Source organism: Camellia sinensis, chromosome 7 (assembly GCF_055761805.1).
Source record: "Camellia sinensis isolate YWXY chromosome 7, ASM5576180v1, whole genome shotgun sequence".
Taxonomy (NCBI): Eukaryota; Viridiplantae; Streptophyta; class Magnoliopsida; order Ericales; family Theaceae; genus Camellia; species Camellia sinensis.
Genome location: NC_138967.1, coordinates 36,361,643 through 36,380,912, shown reverse-complemented (window position 1 = coordinate 36,380,912; position 19,270 = coordinate 36,361,643).

Below are 19,270 nucleotides of genomic sequence, written 5' to 3'. Positions count from 1 at the left end.
GCAACACATGCAAAATGCAACTATAGTAGGCTCGGCTATTCTAAGATGGCATATGAAATGCTACAACTAACATGTATTCAACTTGGAATCGAAAGTACAATGCAGTTAGTATGATGCGTCGAGCCCGATGCATGCAATACAGATGAATGATGCAAACATGCTGTCATACTGTATGCTAATTTAAACATGCCCTAATCTAACCATCATAAGCGGATAAATAAAAGGGAGAAAGACGTGGGGTTAGAAGACATACATCACACTCACGCACACTTATTACAGTTGTGCCCTCACTCGGAGGGTCCGAATAAATATACAGTCCAAATATTACAGTCCCCAAAATAAAAGAATATTACAGTCCAAAATATTACAGAATTCTAATTAATTAATGAATTAACTAGAAAGCAAATAAAGCTGGCGTGCAAGCCAGGGACTGCCTTGCTTCTGGTGGATGATGCATGTCCGGACTGTCTTGCGCGGAAATCCACCGAAATGCCCCAATTAGCCTCTGTTTACACCTGTTATTCTTGAAAAGCGTGCCAAGTCCCGGAAAGTTGCTGATTCCTGGTTTTGCTGCAACAGAGAGCAGGAAAGGGGCATAGCAATGTATTTGCACAAATATATGCATGTCTCGATCCTCGTGCCACCAATCACGCATACCGAGGCATGATGGCCGAGGAATCGAAATGCACAACTCAATATAGGATGAATGCACATGAAACTACAGCTAAAACCTAACTCCATCATGGGTAATCCGGAGTGTCGGTGACTGGGGAATTGAGACACATTCCGTCACTCGGAGTACGAAATGTACCTCGTTTCCCGTGCCCGGGCTAACTCCTATTCCGGACATGATGCAATATGCATGATATGCATGAAATTCAACTAAGATACAATCCTAACGTACACAATGCTATGAAATGAGATGCCTCGAAATGCGTGCACGCAGGCACGCAAACCGAGAAAATGCAGAATGCTATGGAAATGAAATGCCTCGGAGTGCGTGATCACGGGCACGCAAACTGAGGCGATGATATGTGTCTCGAAGTACGTGCACGCGGGCACGCAAACTGAGGCGATGATATGTGTCTCGAAGTACGTGCACGCGGGCACGCAAACCGAGGCAATGATATGTGTCTCGAAATATGTGTACGCGGGCACGCAAATCGAGGCAGTGATATGTGTCTCGAAGTACGTGCACGTGGGCACGCAAACCGAGGCAGTGATATGTGTCTCGAAGTACGTGCACGCGGGCACGCAAACTGAGGCGATGATATGGGTCTCGAAGTACGTGCACGCGGGCACGCAAACCGAGGCAATGCTTGAATATGATGAAATGATATGGGAATGACAAATGGGCTTATACCAACATGAGAGAGCCTCAGCCACACTCACATCGGATGCCGATGGCAGAAAATGAAGTGCCTCGAAATGCATGCATACGGGCACGCAAACCGAGGCGATGATAGAATGATATGAAAATGACATGGAAATGACAAATGGGCTTATACCAACATGAGAGAGCCTCAGCCACACTCACATCGGATGCCGATGGCAGAAAATGAAGTGCCTCGAAATGCGTGCACACGGGCACGCAAACCGAGGCGATGATAGAATGTGATGAAATATGGCAAAAGTGATATGAAAGCATACTAATGGAATTTCAGCACTAAAATATGGGGAAAATAGTCCCGAAATGAAACGAAATGACATGAAATGCAAGGAAATGCCCCGAAATGCAACATAAGGCGCCCGAAATGACCTATAGCTATGCCAAACATGCACAATATGGACATGCAATGCAAAGACAGAAGCTAGAAAGTCCCAAAAGATTCACTTTCACAGTTATAAACATGGCCAAACAGCGAGTATAGGTAAGGGAAAAATAGCATGCAAGAATAGGGGCCAAAAGAGGGGTAATGAAGCAAGTGGTATAAGCAAAACTCAAACTGAAAAATTTCCTTCTAAAACACTGAAGATGGACCAAAAATATGAACATTTACAGTATATGTCAGACCTCAAATCAGTATACAAATATGCCAAAAATGTGATGCAAGACAAGGCTCAAAAGGTGTTAAAACATGAAGTATATAAAATAATCACCAAACAGAAAAAAAGTGTGAATGAAACATGAAGTATAGGCCAAAATAAGGCCACTTTTAGTTCGGACCAAGAGCCAAAAACAGAAGCAAAGAGGGCTATCAATTTATGCAAAAATGGGGCCAAATAGGGGATATAACTACAAGTGACACATGGAAACACCAAACAATGTTGAGCCCTTCTCCAATGTTGAAGAGGGGCTCAAAATAAGCCTTATATCAGTTTATAACATGCTCAAAAACAGATTTCTCATGGGCCAAAGATAGCATGCAAAATCATGACATACAAGATGATCAATGAAGCAAGTATATTATGGAGGGCTCAAACAAGGTTGAGCCCTTAATAAGAAGTGAAGATGAGCTCAAAATATGGCCCTTTTCAGTTAGGGCCGAAGCTTGAAACCAAAAAGAAGTGGGGCTTAGAAATAGATCAAGAAAAAGGTTCAAAAGGTTAAAAGTGTAACTTACCCTTGAAGATTCAAGCTTTTGTTGCTTCTTGGATGGATTTGCAGCCTCTTTTGCCTTCTAGAAACCTTCCTTGCTGCTGGAGGTGAGGTGGTAGTGGTAGAGCTTGGTGGTGTAGAAGGAATGAAGGTTAGGGACTTAGGGTTTTTTGAAGAATTGAGAGGGAAGAAGATGGAGTTGGCTATGGAGCTTTGAAGGAGAGTTTTTCTAACCCTTATGAAGAAGGCCACCAGCTGGTTATAAGGATCAAGAATGGGGTGTAAAGGTGGGGGAGAAGGAGGGCAAAACTCCCCCACAAAATATCCCCCGGATATAGAAAATATCTGGGGGATATTGCCCCACAGCTGGAAAGGGTACAGTGCAAGGAAGCAGGCCGGCCTCATACTTTTGCTGGAGGTGGCCGGCCGGCCACACCCCCTAGCCGGCCGGCTAGGGGTCAAAAGGGTCAAGGTGATTTTCTGGCCGGCCAGCTATTGGGGAGGTAGTTCTATGTGTGTACAACACAACCATGTAGTTGAAATTCCAAGAAAGTGGGCCCAAGGGGTTCAACAATGGCTCGGAAAGAGGGGGTCAAAAGGGTCAAGTTGACTTACTGGCCGGCCATGAACTTTTAGGGGCCTCTCAGATGTGTAGATCACAGATATGTGGTTCAAAGTTCAAGAAAAAAGGTCCAAGGGGTTCAACATTAGCCCGGAAGAAAGGGGTCAAAAGGGTCAGGTGACCTTAATGGCCGGCCATGAACTTTTAGGGGCCTCTCAGATGTGTAGATCACAGATATGTGGTTGAAAGTTGGCAACACTAGCTCCAAGGTATTCAACATTAGCCCGGAAGTGCGAAAAACGGGCGCCGGGAGGCTCCGGAAGAGAAATAACTGGTTGCTGCAACAATTGCTGGCCTCCCACCCTTTAGTGACCTTCCCTGTGATAAAACAGAGGTACCTGCCAAAAATGAACGAAAACCGTTGCAAAACGAACGTTCCGGGGCCAAAACACGCAATTCGGGGTCCCAAAAATGGGCTGTTAAGCACCGAAAATGGTATTCGACCTCGAAGTGGGTTTCTCAGCCCCCAGTGTCCCTCAAAAGGGATGAAATAAGATGTATGCCAAAAATCAGAGCAACAGGAGATGGTTAAGCGGTCCCGAACCGAGGCACACGGCCTGACGGCTCCGAAAACCGGGAACCGGACTCCGAAGTGGGCAAAATGGCCTACGGCCACCAAATGTAGCCTACGGACATTGAGAGATGGTCTACGGGACCTCTCCCTTCCCTCGAGAAAAGAAACAGAGAAAACCGAGTCTGGCTCGCAAACCGAGACAAGGCACAGAAAAGGGTTCGGAAGTCTGGAGGCGGGGCTCGCAGCCGCGACTCTGAAACTTCTGAACGAGCAAATCATGCAACATCACCTAGCGCTCAATCGGTGACGTCTGAGTCTTAAGGTCGGTCAAAAATGGGGTGTCTACACCACCCTTCCATCCTCCATTCCAGCAGCTGGAGGATGTTCTTCAAGGCCTAGGAGTGCTGCATCTCAAGCCAAAAGGGTGCCAAAGATTGGTCTACAAGGGTAAGCTCCATTTCCCCATTTTTGGTCCATATTTTGCATGCTTTCTTAGCCATACTTTCTTGCTGTTTTGGGCTCCGACCCTAACTGGAACTAGGCTTATTTTGAGCTATTTTTCATGTTTGTTTAAGGGTATTTACCTGTTTGAGGTCTCCTTGTTGCACTTGCTTCATTATCTCCCTTGTATGCCATCTTCTTGTGTAGTATTTTTGGCCTATGTATAAACTGTTTTGAGCTCTGTTATGAACTGAAAAGTGGCTTATTTTGAGTCCTTATTCAACATTGTTGTTTGAGGCTTTCATTTATCACTTGCCTTCATATCTCTCTTTTGGCCATATTTTTGCATGATTTGTTAGCCTCTTTTACTTCTGTTTTTGGACTCTGGTACGAACTTAAAACAGCCTTATTTTGACCCCCTCTTCATGTTTCATTAAGGGTCTTTCACTGTTTGAGGCATCCTTTATATACTTTGTGTTATATCTCTCTTTTTGGCCTTATTTTGCGTAGTATTTTAGGCTCGCATGCATACTGTTTTGGTTCTGGCCATCAACTGTAAAATGCAATATTTTCGTCCCCTCTTCAACATTGTTGAAGGGCCCCTTTGTGTTTAAGGCCAGAAACCACCACTTGCTTTTATATCCCTCTTTTGGCCCATTTCTTGCATGAGAGCTTAGCCATACCTGTGTTGGTTTTTGTGGTTTGTTGTAAACTGTAAAAAGTCATATTTTGGGCCCCTCTTCAGTATTTTTGAAGGGCCCTCATCTGTTTGAGGCCTACATCTGTGACTCACTTCTTTATCTTACATTTAGGGCCATTTTTGCATGCTAGTTTAGTCCCATTTGTGGTTTCTGTTTGGCCTCGCTTAAAACTGTAAACATGCTTGTTTTGGGGCTGCCTTGAATCTTTCTTCACATGTCATGATCAAATAATGCATGCTTTGTATAGCTATAGGTCATTGCGTATGCCTAATTTTGCATTTCGGGTACCATTTCATGCTTCGGGTGCCATGCTTTCATGATTTGGGACTGTTTTGGGTCATATTTTAGCGCTGAAATTTGCATGCTAGCATATCATATTTCATGCCTTGCCATGTCTTGTTAGAGTGGCATTTGGTGCCTTAGGGTCGGTCCTCGGTTTGCGTGCATGCGTGCACGTACTTCGAGAGTCTCATTTTTATCTAATGGCCTCTTATGTGAGTGTGGATGAGATCCACTCATGTTGGTGTAAGTCCATTATGCATTGTGTATGCCGTTTTATTTCATAGCATTGCGTATGCTAGGTTGTATGTTAGCGCATTGTGTATGCCATGTTACCTCGTGCATCGTGTATGCCATTTCATAGCATTGTGTATGTTAGGTTGTATCTTAGTTGCATTTCATGCATATCATGCATATTGCATCGTGCTTGGGATAGGAGTTAGTCCGAGCACGGGAAACGAGGTACGTTTCGTACTCCGAGTGACGGAACGCATCTCAATTCCTGGTCGCCGACACTCTGGATTATCCATGATGGAGTCTAGGTATTGTTTCGTTTTTATGTGCATTCATTTCATATTGAGTTGTGCAATTCGACCCCTCGGCCATCATGCATCGAGATGCGTGATTGGTGGCACGAGGATCGAGACATGCATACATATGTGAAAATACATTGCTATGCCCCTTTCCTGCTCTCTGTTGCAGCAAATCAAGAATTAGCAACCTTCCGGAGCTTGGCGCGCTTTCCAAGAATAATTGCAAAATAGAGGCTAATTGGGGCATAGCAGTGGATTTCCGCGCAAGGCAGCCCAAACATACATCATTCATCAGAGTCGAGGCAGTCCCTGGCTTGCATGCCAGTTTATTATTTTTCTTAGTTAAATTTGTAATTTAATTAGGATTTTGTAACTATTTGGACTGTAATATTTATTCGGGACTGTATTATTCTTTCGGACCCTCTGTGCGAGGGCATAACTGTAATAAGTGTGCGTATGTGTGATGTCTGTCTTCCAACCCCACGTCTTTCTCTCTTTTATTTACTCGCTTATGATGGTTAGATTAGGGCATGTTTTAATTAGCATACAGTATGACAGCATGTTTGCATCATTCATCTGTTTTGCATGCACCGGGCTCGGCACATCATACTAACTGCATTGTATTTTCAATTCCAAATTGAATACATGTTAGCTGTAGCATTTCATATGCCATGTTTAAAATAGCCGAGCCTATCTTAGTTGCATTTTGCATGTGTTGCATTAGGCATTTCTGTATAGTTAGGATCATGCATGGATTTCTAATTAGTTTCTGTTTTGGCTTGGAGTACTCGGTAAGTTTTATGCTTTAGCATCCTTGCATGCGTGTGAGTGACTGCCATGAATAACATGCTTACCATGAGGCTATGTGCTTATATGATATAACTGCCTGAATGCCTGTGGGTGAAGGTTGGGTTATTTGAATTGGAACAATTCATTAATTGTGAGTTTTAAGCCCACTAGATAGTGGCAAAATCATGTTTTCTAAGCCCACCTGAGGGTGGCAAATCCACGTCTTAGCCTACTTGCGAGTAGCACCATCAAACCATTTTCAAACAAACGAACATGAAATGTTTTGTTCCAATTCAGGCGATCCAGTCTATACTTGTATGCTGTGCGCATCACATAGTAAATCTAGGCTAATAACCGGAATAAGAACGCATAATGTTTTCAAAAATTAGATATCATGGTTAGTAGAGGCCGATCTTTGATCGGGCGAGCGGAGGTGCTCACGAAGTGACCTTCCCCAATCGTACCCAAGTTCCCGAGCCGAGGCAACTTTGGTAATGACGGACATGTGGCCTTAGGCAAACGAGTCAGGGTTTCCTAAATTTTCCCAAAATAAAATATTTAAGTGGAGACTCTGTATCTGGCAAAGCAGTCCATGTTTGGCACTTCTTTCAAAAATCTGTTTTCTCAAAATGATTTGTCGGATTTGGACTCTTTGGTTCAGACTTAGAACCGTGACATTTGAGTCCTGAACTGTAGTGAGCCCAATATCGAACGGAACGGGGGGGACTCGTTCCCTCCCGGGGCGTTCGAGGACGTCTACAGTTTCTGGCGACTCCACTGGGGATTTAGAGAACTTGACTCGAACTCATGATATCTTGTTTTGATTACACTTGTGTGTTTCTTTGCATTACATTTGCATTGGTGCGCCTAGGACACCGTGTTTTCCATCTGCTATTCCTGAACGGTTTGCCGGAGGCTTGTCTTGTCAAGGCATGACCATAAGGCTGACCGGTTGTGGGCTCTGCCAGTATGGGAACACAAACCCCGGTTTTACCGGGGCACCCTTTTTGACCATTCGACCTAGTGCATATTCAGATCCATAGTGACCATTCCAAGCTAGGACAGGTTGCTTACCCGTTTATAGGTTGTTTGAAACCGCTGCGTACGTAGTGAAACCCTAGCTCCTGACAAAATAGGACAAGGAAACCCTACCCCAACATAGGGGTGTTTTGGCTCTCACTTATCTGTTATGTGCTTTAGAGTGCGTCTCTACAGGGAATGCATGTATCAGTGTATGAGTTTGGGCATCAGGCTTGCGGGCATCAGTCAGTATTAGAGAATCAGTTATCTGCGGATATTAGAGATTTAGTTTGGGGGGGAGTGATTCAGGGATAATAATCAGTGACCGAGGACAGTGTGTATTCAGCTTATCGACTGTGTGTTGTTATGCCCGGCTGTGTGTCATGCATTTACTTTACGCTGTTATGCTGTCCGTTTATCTGTTTATTTGTTTCCTTATTGCTTTATTTATCTTTTTACTAGGGCAGTTTTAGCACAATTGCTTCCAACCCAGCAGATATTCCCCAAGCACTTTGGACACGAGGTCGTCGACTCAATCGATCTGAGGATCTAATTGACGGACAGCCAGTGTTCCATTCTCTACCCCCCGTTGTCAGAAGAAGGCCAAGAAAGCGCAGTGTATCAGAGCAGAGGTTGCCAGAACAGTGGATTACTCCATCAGAGGGCAATAGGACTGAGGTCTCGATTGTTGCTATAGAAATAGACATTCCAGTTAGTCGGATGGATCAGCAAAATACATCAGGGATGGAAGCCCTGATGCGCCAAATGCAGGAGAGCATGAGACAAATGTAGGAGGATGCCGCCCGTCAAGCGGAGTTCTCCAAACAGCAGGCTGCGATCATGGCTCAGCAGGCCGAGCTAATCACTAGACTGCAACAGCAGAATGCGGCATCTGCTTCACATCAAGTCCCTCCTCCGCCAGGGGCTCCATTACCCGAGCAGGCACCTACTGTCCAGAATGCTCTGCAAAACACCCAGAACACCATGCCAAATGTCCAGAACATGCAAGTGGACACGAACCTTCCAACGGGGCCAGCTCCGCCCCCGCTTCCGCCTCAACTGTCCAAGACCCATACACCCAACCACCCGAACTCTCCCTTCGAGTTCGAAATAGACCATACCACTCTGAAACTGAGCAAGCTTGAGAAGCTCTTCAAGAAATCACAAGGAGTAAAGGCTATTTCGGATATCGAGGACGGATATACCGATGTGGCCGTAACATTGCCAGATAGGTTCAAGATGCCGCAAATTGATCGCTTCGACGAGTCCGGGGACCCCATGATCCATCTTCGGCTATTCTCAGACATCCTGAGGCCAATGGGCCTAACTCGACCACAAAAGCTTTCGCTGTTCGGCCGAACCCTGCCAAGTGTGGCCGCCATCTGGTACGCGAAGTTAGAGGATGAGGTAAAAAGAAGCTGGGATGAAATGGCTGAGGCCTTTGTCGCGCAGTACTCGTACAATACTCAGATTGAGATTACAACTCGTGATCTCGAAACGACAAGGCAAGAGCCCAAAGAGACTTTCTCAGATTTTGTAACTCGATGGAGGGCGAAGGCATCGATGATGACTTTGAGGCCCACCGATAAAGACCAAATCAGGATGATTGTGCGCAATATCCAACCGAAATTGATGCAGAAGATGATTGTACTCCCCTTTCCCACCTTCTCAGATTTACACGAGATGGGGGTACAAATTGAGGATGCAATGAAGCAAGGTCTGATTGACCAGGATAGGGAACAACCAAGGAGGACTTTCAACCGTAACAACAATGCAGGCCCGAGTGGCGCTGCAACTGCAAGAGCTTCAGAGGTGAGCATGGTCACCACTATCCCCCCTCCTCTTCCGAGACCCATGGCAGCCACACCCTTCTCCGGTGCATCCAGAAGCAATACCCAAACCACTAAACACCAGCCCAGAGGCCAAAGAACCTTCACCCCACTGTACATGCCTTTGTCCAAGGCTCTGGGGGTCTTAATCAGAAAGGGGCATCTAAAACCCCTAGAGCCGAGCCCATTACCAAATCCACTTCCACCCTCTCACAACCCAGCCAAGTACTGTGCATATCACCAGCAGCACGGTCATGATACTGACCAATGTTTCAGGCTGCGTCACGAAATTCAAGACCTCATTGACAAAAATGTGATTCTACCTCCAGAGAGACCTAACGTCACAACCAATCCACTCCCTACACACAACCAAACTCCACCTCCCAAAAGAGTGAATCTTATCCAGACCGGGGTCGTGTCTTACGATCCTAGCATCTATATTACTCTTACCCACCTACCTAAGCCGGAGGTGCTCCTTCCCGATTGCACCAACTCTTTGTGCATGTTGGACATCTCCACAACCCAACCAGAGCCGACGGTGGTGACCATCGAAGATGGGGTAAGGCAGACTTCAGAAAAGGATGGAATTGTTGAGTCTGGGATTGAACAGAGTTTTGCTAGGAAAGTCTATGATCCGAGTGAGTACATCTTGTCAACAGGCCGAACTGGGCTGGGTTTAGAATTGCCAGAAAAGGAAGAGCTATGTGTGATCCAGGGGGATGGATTTGAGCAAGGGGTAAATGATTTGACGGCTGTGGAGGAGGACTTTGCCAACCTACAGTTTTTCGATGACCAAGAATCAGGGGGCACAGCAGTCAACTGGCTTAATTATGAGGAATCGGCAGAGGCCACTGGATGGCTGGATGATCAGCCAGATGTAGTGGAAAAATCCCAACCAGAACAAGGCCCGGCAGGGGCGAGAGTATAAACTGTGGCCGAAAGGGCCGGAAGTCAGGTTACATTGCCGGAGAGCGCCGGTACAAAGAATTTCGCTCAGGACAGAAGCATTGTGAATGCGGGGAAAGTTGAGCAATAAACTGCCCTGGCGCAGGTAGAACAACAGGGTTCTGAGAGAACCGGGAAAGCCAAAATTCATGAGGGAATCGAAAGTGCTGTGGGCACAAGAACAGAGGATGCTGTGAGCATGCAGGCTGAAAGTGCTGTGAGTACAAACATGCTCGAGCCAGACAGGTGCCTTTTGAATGCCAACGGAATGTGGTGGGAAGACGATGACTTATGTCTTGGCCACACAGACGAAGACTGGGGAGGTAATCAACCGGATGACACCTGGTACCTCGATGAGGTTGATCACATGACAAGAAGTGGGCGGTACTTCAAGCCCCCACACCTAGACCAACCCGAGACATCTGGGAAAGACAAAGAAGCCGAGAGGCAAAAAGAGAAACAGATCGAAGAGGAAGCTGTACTGAAACAGCTAAAGAAGATACAAGCAGACATCTCCATCTAGGGACTGCTTATGGCGTCGCGAGTACACAGACAGGCTGTCTTATCTGCCATGGATAGGGCCAAACTCTCTATAGATACTACACCAGAATAGCTGGTTGGGCTGGTTTTTTCGGGAGGAGGTTCCCCGGCATTAACCTTTTCAGACAAAGAACTACCGCCTGAGGGCACAAATCATAACAAATCCCTCTACGTTTCCGTGGAATGTAGAGACAAGTGGATACCGGTGGTACTTGTTGATACCGGGTCCGCCATCAATGTCTGCCTAGCCAGAACCGCATATGCAATCGGATTGAAGCCCGCGGATTTCGTGCCGACTACTCAGGTGATCAGAGCATACGATAACACTAGCAGGGAAGTGATGGGGACTGTCAAAATACAGACTCAGGTTGGTCCAGGACAACACAACATTGAATTCCATGTCTTGGACGTTCCCGCAACCTTTAACCTACTTTTGGGGCGACCGTGGTTGCACCAGGTCAAGGCAGTCTCTTCCACTTTGCATCAGATGCTGAAGTACCCTCACGGGAAAGGGGTAGCTATTGTCTTCGAGAATTCATCAATCCACCCGCCGCCGAAAGTGTCCACACCAGTCTTGGAAATCGAGCATGGCATTGAGGATGTGTTCTTATCAGGGTTCACTTTGGTTGAGGCTCGAGTGGTGCAGAATATTATGGCTGTGAATGAGGGAGTGTACGTCAGTGCTCAATCCGTCTACCTCATGAACAAGTTACAACACATCCCCGGGATGGGATTGGGAAGGAGCGGCCGGAAGGGCGTCTCAGCATTGGCCGAAGTGCCACACAACCCTCATACCTTTGGCTTGGGTTATCTGCCCACCAAAGAGGACTGGGTGAGGAAGGGAAAGGAAATGGCCGGAAGAGCCAGAGCAAAGCAGGCTGGGAAGCCTTTCGAATTGATGCATAGGCCCATTCAGGGTACCCTGAACGGACGCTTCGTCCGGGAAGGGGAAGACTTTCTGTTTTGCGGCTTCCTAGAGCCGTGGCTAAACGCGGAGAAGAAGCGCGTGCCAGGTTTCGAGATCTTCTTCGACCTGCAACTACCCGGGGATGACGTTGCCGAAGAGCAGACAGACCCATCAGCTGAGGTTGGACAGAGTAAGAAAGTGCAGTCTGAGGGCACCGAACTTGAAAAGGGGGTAGCGCTGGCGAGTCTACTCTCAGATCCTCCGATCGACCATAAGTGCTTGGGGGATAACTTCTCGGTATGCGTGATCGGAGATGAAACGGCTGCGGGCCTACCAGCAACTATTTTGGATGCATCTATCGCACCCTCTCTCACTTGGCAATACGAAGAGGGATTCTTGTCCAGCAGCACCGGGTCAGGTAGTGAGCCGGAATTTGATTCCACCGAGTCCTGTGAGTCAGAATCAGGTTCCAGCTCGATTGAGTCTGAGTCTGGTAATCCTGGGAATGATAACCCGGATGCCACTGTTATGTCCAGGTCGTCTTTTTCTTTCTCGTTTGAGTCTGTTGTAACCGAGATTTCGGACGATTTGGATGAGCTTAATGAGAATCAAGTGACTGTGGTTTCTGAGTACCTTTCTGTGCCCTTAATTTATTGCATAAACTCAAACTTTCAAAATTTTGATGAAAACGACGAGGTAGAAATTTCTCCGGTTTTGCAACGTTTAATTGAGCAGGAGCAGGAGAGATTTGTCAAACCCCTAACTGATGAAATCATTACCGTGAATATTGGTACTGAGGAGGACCCGCGGCTGGTCCAGATCGGGTCCACGTTGTCTTCAGAGGAACGCGAGCGCTTAGTCGCTTTATTAAAAGATTTCAAAGATGTTTTCCCATGGTCTTACGAAGACATGCCTGGGATCGATCCTGAGATTGTACAGCACCGGATCCCCCTTGACCCCGAGGCCCGACCTGTCAAACAGAAACTCAGAAGGATCCGCCCCGACTGGGCTCTCAAGATTAAAGAAGAGGTCACCAAGCAAATCGACGCAGGCTTCCTGCTCGTTTCCGAATACCCGACTTGGTTGGCCAACATCGTTCCAGTACCGAAGAAGGATGGCAGGATCCGGGTCTGCGTGGATTTCAGGGATTTAAACAGAGCTAGTCCGAAGGACGACTTTCCCTTACCGCATATCGACGAGTTGGTGGATTTCACAGCAGGGCATGCTTTGCTCTCATTCATGGATGGCTTCTCAGGGTACAATCAGATAGTAATGGCACCAGAAGACAGAGAAAAGACTGCTTTCACCACCCCGTAGGGGACATACTGCTATAGGGTAATGCCGTTTGGGTTGAAGAATGCCGGAGCTACTTATCAACGGGCCGCGACCACAATATTGCACGACATGATCCACAAAGAGGTTGAGGTGTATGTCGACGACATGATTGTCAAGTCCAAAGAAAGAGAGGGCCACTACACCGCCTTGCAAAAGTTCTTCCAAAGGATCAGGGAATTCCGGATGCGGCTGAATCCTTAGAAGTGTACGTTCGGCGTTACAGTGGGAAAAATGTTGGGATTTCTGATTACACAAAGGGGCATCGAGGTCGACCCTTCAAAAATCAAGGCCATCTTAGAAATGCCACCACCAAGGACTGAAAAGGAGGTGCGAGGCTTTCTGGGCAAAGTGCAATTCATAAGACGGTTTATCTCAAAATTAACCTTGACTTGTGAACCACTTTTTGGTCTCCTGATGAAAGGCAAGAAATTCCAATGGGACGGCCGATGCCAAGCTGCTTTTGAACAGATCAAAGAATACTTGCAGAATCCGCCCGTGTTGTCACCACCAGAGCCGGGGAAACCGTTGATATTGTATCTCTCATTGACTGAGACCACAATGGGCTGCATGCTCACACAGGAATCAGAAGATAAGGTGGAGAGGGCCATCTACTATCTGAGCAAGAAGATGCTAGAGTATGAGACTCGCTACACACCATTAGAGAAGGCTTGTTTAGCTTTGGTATGGGCTACCAGGAAGCTGCGGCACTACCTGTTAGCTCACTCCGTAATGTTGGTTTCACGATTGGATCCCATCAAATACCTTTTTGAGAAACCGGCACTTACGGGTAGGCTAGCTCGTTGGCTGCTGTTGCTCTCCGAATTCGATCTGAAATATGTAACACGCAAGTCAGTCAAGGGAAGAGCAGTGGCAGAGTTCTTAGACGACCATCCAGTGGAAGGAGGTGAAGCAGTTGAGTACTTATTCCCAGATGAAGCCATTTTGCACATCGACGACGAATATTGGACGATGTACTTTGACGGAGTGTCAAATCAATACGGGTATGGGATAGGAGTGTTGCTGATAGCACCCGACAATTCCCGTATCCCCCTAGCCTTCAAACTCCGGTTCAAAGTCTCGAACAACGAAGCAGAATATGAGGCATGCATTGCCGGTCTAGAGGCAGCCCTGGAACTAGGGGCAAGACGGTTGGATGTCATCGAGGATTCGAACCTTATTGTGTCTCAAGCAAAAGGAGACTGGAAAGTCAAAGAAGAAAAGATGATGATGTATCACCAGACCTTGGACTTGTTAATTCCTAAGTTCGAGAAGCTAAACTTCGCTCATCTTCCAAGAGAGAACAACAGGTTCGCAGATTCTTTAGCAACTCTATCTTCCATGATAGACATCCCGTTTGGAATCCGGATGCGTCCAGTCGTCATTGACCAGAAATTTGCACCAGCCTATGAGTCGATTGCTGCTATAGATGAGGTTCAGGACGAAAACCCCTGGTATTATGACATTTGGAACTTCTTGGAGAAGGAAGCATACCCACCAGGGGTAAATGCCAAGGATAAAAGGGCAATCAGAAGAATGGCCGTTCAGTTCATCATCTGTGGGGGTAAGCTGTATAAGAGAGGGCATCTGGGAATGCATAAGTTGTGTGTCGAAGCCGAGGAATCAAAGCACCTGATGGAGGCCATCCATGGAGGAGAATGCGGTGCACATATGAACGGAGTAATGCTGGCACGGAAGATCCTCAGATAGGGTTACTACTGGTCCACCATGGAGGAGGATTGTATCGGTTTTGTCCGGCGATGCCACAAGTGTCAAATTCATGCAAATCGCATGAACATCCCGCCGTCGAAGCTGTACAGTATGACTTCGCCATGGCCGTTTTCAGTTTGGGGAATTGATGTGATCGGGGCTGTCACTCCAAAGGGGTCGAATGGGCATGAGTTCATCCTGGTCGCGATAGATTATTTCACAAAGTGGGTCGAGGCCCAATCATATGCGGTATTGAAGGCGTCGCACGTTGCAAAGTTTATTAGAAATAACATCATCTGTCGCTATGGGGTCCCAAACGAGGTCATTTCAGATAACGGTTCCCACTTCAAGAAGGAAGTGATTGACTTGTTGGAGAAATACAACGTGGCTTTTCATAAGTCATCCATGTACCGACCGCAAACCAACGGAGCGGTCGAAGCCGCCAACAAGAATATCAAACACATACTGCAGAAGATGGTGGAAACCTACCGGGATTGGCCAGATAAGTTGCCATTTGCTCTGTGGGGCTACAGGACTTCAATTAGAACTTCTACCGGAGCGACTCCGTATTCATTGGTTTATGGAATGGAGGCCGTTCTACCTATCGAGATTGAGGTTCCGTCATTACGAGTATTGGCTGAGTGTCAAATAACCGAAGCAGATTGGCAGCAGAGTAGGTTTGAGGAACTCATGTTTTTTGATGAGAGGAGACTGAAAGCACTGTACCATGTTCAAGGTTATCAGCGCAGAATTGCCCGGGCTTTCAACAAGAAAGTTAAGTCCAGGAATCTAAAGGAAGGAGATTTGGTGCTCAAGGACAACCGAGCTCCCATCCACGACCCAAGGGGCAAGTTCAGACCTAATTGGACTGGTCCCTATATCATCAAAGCTATCTGGTCAGGTGGAGCTATGGTTCTGATGGATCTAGATGGCTTGGAGTTCTCACAACCAATCAATATGGACAAGTTGAAGAAATATTACCCTTGAGAGGCTCGCTAGGCCGAAAACCCAAAAGGGCGACCTAGGCAAAAGTTAGAGCACAAAAAAAATTGGAAAATATAAAAACTGAGCTCGCAAGGTTGAAAACCCGCAAAGGGCGACATTGGCAAAAGTTAGAGCGAAAAAGGAGAGTGAAAATACCCGAGTGAACCTAAGCCTGAACTACGTAAGGCTTGATTCCCATCTTTGGGATACGTAGGCAGCTTCACCCTGAAGTTCAGCCATAAACTTTTCCCCGATTAACTTTGTCCATTTTGACCATCTCAGTCATCTTTATCCATTAGCATTTATCACAATCTCCGGTGCAGTACTATTCAGACTAGGGGCAACTTTCCGTTGCCACACGTTGTCGCAGTACTATTCAAACTAGGGGCAACTTTCCAGTTGCTAGGATCCGGGATTGTGCATCTCAGTGACAGATCTTACGCGTGTCCAATTCTGATCCATATCGAAAATGGTTTTGAAAAGTTTTAATAAAAGTTGACTTTGTTCAAATTAATCTCTTTACAACCAAGACCATTTTTGGACCAAAGCGAAAATTTTCAGTACCACAACCTTCAATTTCATTGATTTCAAAACAGAGTTCTCTTGCTCTTGCATACAATCGAAGTTGCTTTTTATTACATTCATAAAGAAAACTTGAAAGTACTAATAAAGCAATAAATCCGGGCATAGTCAAGTCAAATATCCCTGCGCCTCCTCCCAGAGCTGGTCGTAGCCTCTGATGCCAAGCTAGGCCCAATCTGTGCCTCCTCATTGAGCCAATCCAAGCACTCGTCAGACAAAGTGCAACTAAAAGTGGGAGCAGGGGCCAGGAGCTCTCTAGTCCTCTATGCTGTGGCATATCGGGAAGCTGTGCACCTCGAACCGGGAAAGCAGCCGGGTACTCGATCCCCTCTGGCGGGCAAACCTGATCATGACCGACCTGGAGTAGGAACTGGAACGGAAAGTAGAACACACAATGGGTCAGACCAATCAACTGGATCCCGATCAGCCGGGACATGCTATATCTCATTGCCGGGAGATTGAGCCAAGGACAACGCCAAGCAATGCGATCTGCAGACAAATTGCACATCCAGTCAAACCACCACCTTTCATCAAGGGCATCAACTAGACGCTGTCGAAAGAAATAGCCTCGAGCTGAGTAGGCTGGGCAAGAATCCACAACCTGCAATTTGTCCATCAACCACACCTGGGGACGGATGAAAAATGAGAGAATAAAGAATAGAGAGGTGTACGATGAGAGAAAAGTAAGACAAGGGTTTTGTGAGAAAAATCGAGCCTGAGGGTCGAGTGATGTGAGCAAATACATATGTAAGATTGAGTGGGAAACATTACCTGCAGTAGCAGTGGACTCCCAGCAAATCTAGTCGTCTCCCGGCGATGGAAAGCATCCAAGCCCATCAGCGTCTCGGCCAAGGTCATAGCAATGCAACTCTTTCCTTCTTTCAAACCTTGAGCAACTTCAATCAGACGGATTCTAGATCCGCCAAAGCCCGGGGAAAGCAGAAAGTGAGACAGCAGGCACAAGCAAATAGCGTGTTGTCGGAGACCTTGCCAACAATGGTTGTTGCGGTCACCAGCGTCAGAAAAGCGATAAATCAGACCGAGGATATCCAGTTCCCCATTACAGATCAGAGATCGAGCATCATGCGCGGTGAGTCCACACATTCGCCCTAAAGCTTGGGCGTGGCCAAAGCGGAACTGGGGCAAAATCTCTTCATGACTTTCAGATTCCATCAAAACTTGAAAATCTTCAAAAGTCGGACATACCTCTTGCCTGCCAAAGCTGAAGACATGCGTCACCGGGTTCCAAAACCTCACCGCGGCATGGAGGAAAGGAAGGTGCAGCGGAGTGCGACTCAGCGTGAACAGTGCATTCAAGCTAAAACCCCGGAAGTTCAGCTTTTCCGAACCATCTAGAGAAGCGATCCAAGCTGTGAGATTTTCAACAAGAAACGCCTCCATTTTTGGTGCAAAACTAAGGTGAATTGAATGAACCACGGAGCTAAGGCTTTTAAAGAGGGAAAGACACTATTCGGGGGACAAGTGTCAAAAATTTGACGATTGCTGGACTAAGTGGCCGGCCGGCCACCTTTTCTGGCAGGCTGACCATTTCCTTTTTCAAAAACTGGCCAGTGGCCCCCCCTTGCAATAAACATGGCCGGCCGGCTCCAAAAAGTAGCCAGCCATGCTCCAATGTGTGTCTTTAGCCCTGTTTTACCCTCCAAGAGAAAGTTACAAGCATTTCCATGCAACGGGAGTGTCGAAGGCCTCCATTTCCCTCTGTTTTGGATGCGTTCCGTTGCCCAGATCGTCCAGAGTGTACCATGTTTTATTAAGTTTTGTTTATCGAGTTGTTGTTTTGTTTATCGAGTTGTCGTTTTGCTTATCGAGTTGTTTATCGAGCTGTCGTGTTTCGTGTTTTTGAGTTGTTGCTCTCTGTTTAAGCAATTTTTGTTTAAATCTTGTTTATTTGAGTTATCAACACTATTGTATTTTGCTTATCGAGTTGTAAACTTACTAAGGTTTTGTTATATCTTAGGAAGTTAGGTTGTTACGTCGGTTCACTTCCTGACTGGGCAAGATGCACAATGCACATTTCCATTCAATCTCATTTTGGTGCAAAATGATGCGATGATGCTAAAAGTTTAAAATACAACACTTTTTTTCAAAAGCTGTTTCATTCCATCATGCCTCGTTTGTTACAACATTTTACAGACTAAGGCACAAGTTTTACAAAAATAAAACTGCCCGATAATGTACAAATGTGCTACAACTGCTAGCAAAAAGATAAATAAAACAGGAAACCGCTGCATCTGTGCTCCCAGGAGCAGGAATAAGAGGCCCTCCTCGTCCTCTTCTGCAGAATAGACTTTCCGCCACCATCGCTAGCGTCATCATCTAAATCAGAGTCGTCACCCTCGGGATCCCCCTCAGCCTCGCCTCCACTCCCGGAACCAAGACCGGAGCCGTCCTCTCTGTCGGCTGATGTCTCTGACTGACGATCTGCAGCCTCCTCTTCCTCATCCTCATCGGGCTCCTCCTCTATAATGCGTGCCCTGCGCCTACGAGACGACTCCCCTCTCCCGGCTCCTCGAAAAGGCCCGGGTGGTGCACCCCCTCGAGAAGGCCCAGGTGGCCTGGCCTGCGGCTCTGCATATACTGGAGGCATCTGAAAATAAAGAGTGCAATTTGAATACATCAGCTCAAAATGTGTGTATCAGATACAGATGCAAGCAGACTACATGAAATGAGGATGCATGCAGATACAGTATAAAGTAGGGGTGCAACTCGGGCGGGCTCAACCCGAGCAACCCGAGCCCAGCCCGAGTTTTTTTAGGGCTTGGGCAACTATATCTTGCAATCTGGACGGGCTTGGGCAAAATTTTGATGCCCGAATTGCAATTCGGGCCGGGCTTGGGCAGAACCAATGGCCAACCCGAGCAACCCGAACCTGAATTGAATTTAATATATTATATAAATTATATAATATATAATATACATATATAATATATAATATATATATAATTTAATAAATTATATAATATATATAAATTAAGTAAAAGA